Source organism: Mus caroli, chromosome 10 (genome assembly GCF_900094665.2).
Source record: "Mus caroli chromosome 10, CAROLI_EIJ_v1.1, whole genome shotgun sequence".
In the NCBI taxonomy this organism is placed as follows: Eukaryota; Metazoa; Chordata; class Mammalia; order Rodentia; family Muridae; genus Mus; species Mus caroli.
Window position 1 is genome coordinate 83987336 of NC_034579.1, and position 6286 is coordinate 83993621.

The following is a 6286-nucleotide window of genomic DNA, read 5'->3' on the forward strand; positions in this document are numbered from 1 at the left end:
GACAGATCGAGGTAGGTGTGAGAGAGAGAGAGAGAGACAGAGAGATAGAGGGAGAGACAGAGAGAGAGAGAGAGAGAGAGAGAGAGAGAGAGAGAGAGAGAGAGAGAACCACTTCCCTTTACAAGGTACCTACCCACCAAGAGTGTAGTGAACAAGCTTGAGGTAAGTTACTGTAACTCAAGAAAATAGTTCTGTATTTCATTTTTGTTTTGTTTTGCTTTGCTTTAGATTGTTTATAATATCTAAGAGACACAAGGCAGAGACATTGTATTTTTCCTTATTTTATAAAAGATATTGATAAATGTTGGTTGAATGCTCAATGCATGTGATAAACAGCAGAACTTAAATGTGCTAATGATATTATTTAGGAAGCAAAATGAAATGTAAATAGTTCATTTCATTTTTCTTGGCTTTGGTGCTAGACTATGATGCTTCATCTTCCCAAGAAGTGAAGAACAAAAGCTGTAAGTGTGTGGTAGCCCATGCTTGTAATTCAACGCTCTGGCGGTGAACCACCAGGATCTAGATGTCATTGTGGCCTCAGCAACACAGCAACCTCAAAGGCTACCTGATAGCCTAACTCTAAGAGTCAAGCAAACAATGTGGCTTAGAAATGATGAAAGATATGCAAGATATCCAGTTTTCTTTTTACACATAAACAATGGTTTTCAACCCCTGTGTGTGTGTGTGTGGTGTGTGTGGGGGGGTCAAATGACCCTTTCACAGGGGTTGCCTAACACTATCAGAAAACACAGACATTTACATTTCAATTCATAACAGTATAGTAACAGAGTTAGTTATGAAGCAACAGCAAGAATAATTTTATGCTTGGGGGGGGGGGTCACCACAACATGAGAAAATATATTAAAGGGTCCTAGCATTAGGGAGGTTGAGAACCACTGAACTTAAAAGCAATGCTTACCCAGATTTTTTCCCACCTTTTTTTCCTCCAAAGAACAGGGGGAATGTATTAGTATTAATAAGTACCTGAGAATTATGTCCATAGCTTTATCAATTATGATGCCTTTCCTTCTTTCTTCTGGTGAGTTCGCCTCTAGAAAATGGACTCAGATAACCAAAAAAGACAGATACTTTAGCACAGCCCAAAGAAGAAATGCAATAATATCAAATAATTTTAAAATATTTTCAGAATAGTTAAAATAACAAGCATTTTTTCAAGCCCAAGTAGGAAAACCACTGAAGGTTTTTAAGATAGTGTTTTTGAAAACTATAAAAGACTTCATGTCGTGTGAAGGTTATCAGTGTGGGAGTATGGTGTATCTAATTAGACAGATGTGGAGTATCTCCAAAGAAATATAGATGCTCAAGTTCCAATTTACCTTAGAGCTAGTGATACAAACTGTTTATGTGAGCAGTGAGGGATTCACATCTTCGCTTATTCTTTTTTTCCCCTTTTATTGGCATTTTATTTATTTACATTTCAAATGTTATCCCCTTTCCTGGTTTCCCCTCTGCAAACCCCTTCCCCCTCCCCCTCTCCTTGCTTCTATGAGAATGCTCCCCCACCCACCCCCCCCCCCCCCCTTCCTGGTTTCCCCTCTGCAAACCCCTTCCCCCTCCCCCTCTCCTTGCTTCTATGAGAATGCTCCCCCACCCACCCACCCACCTACTCCCACTTCACCACCCTGGCATTCCCCTACACTGGGGCATCGAGCCTTCACAGGACCTTCAGTCCATTTCTGACACCCCTTGTGTCTAGTGAGGTCTGGTAACAATCGCTCTTGCCCTTTTTCTGCTCTATGAGTGATGAAATGTGAAGGTCATCATAGAGTGTGAATTCCAGGATCTCTTAGTGTAGCTGATGGAGGTGAGCTTAGCCTCGAACGTAGCTGTTTTCAAAGGAACATCAGGATGATGGTTGATCTCCTGCAGAAATCGTTTACTTCATTGCATAAACAGCCCTTTCAGAAAGATGCCTTTATCCTCATTTCATAGGTAAAGAAGTGATCGGGCCACAAAGGCTCAGTGATCCACCACAAACTGTAAACCACAGGGACTAGGATTGGGATCTGAGACTACTTCAGAACCTGCTTTAGGAAATGGATCAGAACCACAGCAGACAGGGAACACAAAACCTGCCGTGTAGGCTGTCACTGATACTGAATTAATGAGGGAAGGTTAAATCATTGACAACAGACATAATTTAAACTTTTGTTCATTCCAGAAAGTTCATTCATGTGTTATTTATATTGACTCTGATATCAGCACAAAGTAGGTAGGACAAAGCTGAACACAGAGCTCTCTGTTTGGGTGGGAAGGGGGCATGCTTGTCTTGTCTCCATGCTGGGGACCACAACTAGGACCTTCTGCTTAGTAGGCAGCTCTCACTGAGCTCTGTCTTGGCTGCTTCCTCCTCCTCCTCCTCTTCTTCCTCCTCCTCCTCCTCTCCCTTCTCCTTATTTTCATTTTTCACAACAGGTAGAATTTAAAAATGATGTGTATGTGAGAGAAAAAATAGTCACAACTTCTTTAAATTCAAATATCAAATGCTGATTTATGGTAAAATTCATATTTTATCCTTTCTGTCATTTGATTAATGTTGGCCTTGTTATTGCCATAGGCAAGCCCTTGTGTTACCAGACTAGGATGATAATCTTGGACATCTCTTAATAGTCTACATATCAGAGGCTATTGATCATTTTCTCTACCACAAGACTCTCATAATCCTTTAGACTAGGGGTTTCTTAAACATTTTCATATAGGGTTCCTTTTTTTTTTTGAGAAATTTTTATCTAGCACCAAATAAGTAGATATATAAAATGGGTATCCAGATCAAACAACAATAATAATAAATCATAAAAAAATTATTTAAAATAATTATTTGGAGCACATATAATTTCACCATTTATTAAAATTGAAAGCAAATTTGTTCATCAATGAGATGGATATATTTATTTTTGCATAAAGAATTGAATCTTGGTGCAATATCTGATACTGCAGGGCATAGAACATCTTCAACCTTTTTCAGATTTGATTTTTTTTTAAAATTACAATAGCCAATGTTGCTTGGCAAAAAGATATACAAAATGGCAGAAATGTGTTTAGGTTTTTTTTTTTTCCTTTCTAGAAATTGTCCTAATTCCAAGTTAAAATTTATTTAAGGATTGTTCTTGAAATGTGTTAGCAAGTGTAGCAACAAAATTTTAAACCAAACATTATAACACAATGCCATCCAAAGATGAGCTAATTTGATCCTCAGAAGCTGGGGAACAACAGCAAGAAAATTAAGGTCTTTGTTTTCTGAAAATTAAGCTGCTGTGTTTTGCTAAGAGAAGAAAGCTTTGTATGTATAGAAAGGGGGAAATACACTGCAATTCATAACAGACAACAGTGTCAAATCTGAGCTGTGTTACAGGCTATTTGAACCCATTTCTAGTTAGTGTGTAGATCAAACCTTAGCACACACCTTCAATCCCTCTGGCTGGAATACAGACACATCCTTATACACACCTTTAACTCCAAACAATGAGGGTAAAGGTAGTTTTCAGGAGGAAGCAGCCACTTTTGAAAGTGATATGTAATTGAGTTGCAGAAAAAGTGACAAATCAGAGAAAGATTTGACAGAATAGGAAATGCTCAACTCTCATGAGAGCAGAGAGGAGAGGAACGCTACTTAAGGGAGAGACAGACAGTGCAGGAGAAGAGAGTACAGTCCAGGATACAGAGTGCATGGAGACTGTGCTACAGAGTTGAGAGGGAGAGTGGAGCAGCACAGAGAGGGAGAAGGAGGCAGTGTTACCAGGAGAGTTTTACAGAGACAGATTGAAGAGAGAACAAGCTAGACACAGTAAAGACAGAACAAGCAAGAGAATGAGAAGGAGCCCGAAGATTAGAACAGATTGCTAAAATCACTTTGAGGCCAAGCAGAGCAGTTCAGAGGTCGAGAGAGAAGCCAGATTGAATCAGTCAGCTGGGAGAGGAGTTTGAGCAGAACAGCTGAGTTGAACCAGCCAGCTAGAGTTCAGAAAGCAGAAGAAAGGGTGAGCTTATTCAGCAGCAAGTCTCAGAGGGAGACTGGAACACTATGTTCCACAGATAACCAAGGGTTAACATACTTGGCCTAGATTACATTGTGCAAAGACTAGAAGCTTCCAGGACTAGGCCTAGGTTAGCAGATGCAGGTAGTAAGCCTCGGAGACAACAGTCACAACAGGTGAATAAACGTTACCCTAACTAAGAGTGTGGGAAGCCGTTCCTATCAATCTGCAATCTCCATTAAAAGATGGCGCTGGTTTCCGCTGTGCCTACGTGGCCTAACTGGTAAACAAGCAATATGTGCATGTGCAAGAGTGTGTTCGCGCCAAGTCACTGCCTATCCCGGGGCATGCTGAGAGAGCAGCCAATCAGGTGTGGACATGCCGCACTGAGGTGTATATAAGCAGCGCCTTTTTGGGGCTCAGGGTCTTCCTCTTCATGCTGAAGCTAGCGTAATAAAGAATTGCTGCAGAAGGATCTGGTTGTTCGCGTGTGTGTTCTTGCTGGCGAGACAATAGCGCACGAGAAGTGGTGCCGAAATCCGGGATCTGATTAAGATAGGATCCGGGCCATACCATTTATTATCAAGGACATTTTTCCATTTGACCATTTCCTTTGGCCTACTGGGCTCCGAACTATGACGATCAGCGGCAGAGTGACCATGCTCATCAAGATTTAAAAAATTAATAGTAAAGAGTGCCATAGAAACAGCTACTCTTGGTATGGAGGGTATTACTTCATCAACTCCCCCTTCTTGTGCGCGCCCGACTTGCCAGCAAAAACGAAGCTGCAACAGGATCCTTCTGCACACGTTTATTGGGAGAGCTTGATTGCAGAGGCGAAGAGACCCCAAGCCCAGAACTGGTGCTGCTTATATAGGCCTAGGAGAGGTGTGTCTCACACCCGGATTGGTTGTGCTTAGGTTATGCTTATTACCTCATTTGCATGCCTACATCTGATTGGTTAACTTCTCTCTCATCTGATTGGTTAATTTTGGTTAATTCTCAAAACCTCATCTTGGCAAAAGAACTTTACTGCCTATGTATGCGTGGTGGCCAGCAGAAGCCAGTGCCACCCTGCAACGGCACATGTGGCTTCCTACATAAGAGTTGATGCCTTCCAGGCAGCTTTGGTTGCTACTGTATGGAAAGATGCATCCTTCAAAGTTTGCCTGTGCACTTAACTGTGCATTGAGGCTACAGTGAAATCTCGGAATGCAACCTAGGGAAGCACTCCCAGCAGCAATCTGGCTTCATGGCATCGATGGTTTTCAATTAATGTTAGGTCATTGTGTATTTAGAAACCTCGTACTGTTGTCAAAGTATCCATGGCTCACCTGATACTGCTGCAACCCATGGTTAAGATTTGGTGCTGTCGGGTAAAGGTGAATTCATTCCCAGATATGAGTGTTCATTGCCCTGATTGCCATATCATCTGCTAGAGTCATCATTGGCCAATCTTTTTTTGGTAATTCATATGCATACTCATTATAATATACATACTAAAGAGCATGAATTTTTATAGAACCTTTGATTAATCCTTATCACAGTTTTCAGTTTTCTTGAGACCACGTCTGTACACTCATGATACAAAGTTTAATGGGAAGTTTATCCGAACTGGCAATCTGTTTTCCTTATGAGGTATGGTGTTATTTCTGTTTATATTCTTACCTTTCACAAATCACTGAATACTTAGGTGGGAACTTTGGTAATATATTTTCTTCTCTCTTACCAGTTCCACTCTCCCACTTTAAGTGTGATTCTTGCAGTCTCAGGTAAAGCAATCCTTTTATTTTCTCTTACTTTGTAATGCTTTGCTTCCTTAAGTTTTAATATGCAGTCTTTAGGCTTAGTAAAATACAGACTTCAGTAGGACTACGTTAGTGCCTAATCGTTGCCTAAGAAGTTATTTTATACAACCTTTTAGCTGAATTTTTAATGCATAAATCTTCTTTGTAAAGCCACAGCAGAGTAAGCAAGCATTTACATGGCCCAATTACCCAAGCAAATGTTGAAACCAAATGTCTCTGTGTCCACACAACTGGGATGGAAAATCTGCAAGCTGTTGGTAAATGTTGGTTATAGACACAAACAGAATAGCTTGGGTTTGATTTTCTGGCTGAACTCTCCACCCTTGGGAGCACAAGCTATTCGTGGTGTGATTCTCTACCTTTTTTTTTTTTTTTTTTTTTTTTTTATAGAGAAGGGGGAATTTATTTCTTTTAGAAACTCCAAGGAGGACAGAGAAAATACCAATACAATGGGCAAGCAAAGGACACTGTGCAGAAATT

At 40.6% G+C, this 6286-nt stretch overlaps 1 protein-coding gene and 1 pseudogene across 1 annotated transcript in view; one reads left to right on the forward strand and one right to left on the reverse strand.

The window, feature by feature from the left end:
- Positions 1-4659, reverse strand: part of LOC115032145 — a 7412-nt pseudogene extending 2753 nt beyond the window's left edge.
- Anks1b (ankyrin repeat and sterile alpha motif domain containing 1B) overlaps positions 1-6286 on the forward strand; it is a 1052697-nt gene that overhangs the window by 313615 nt on the left and 732796 nt on the right. The gene's annotated exons all lie outside the window — the stretch shown is intronic.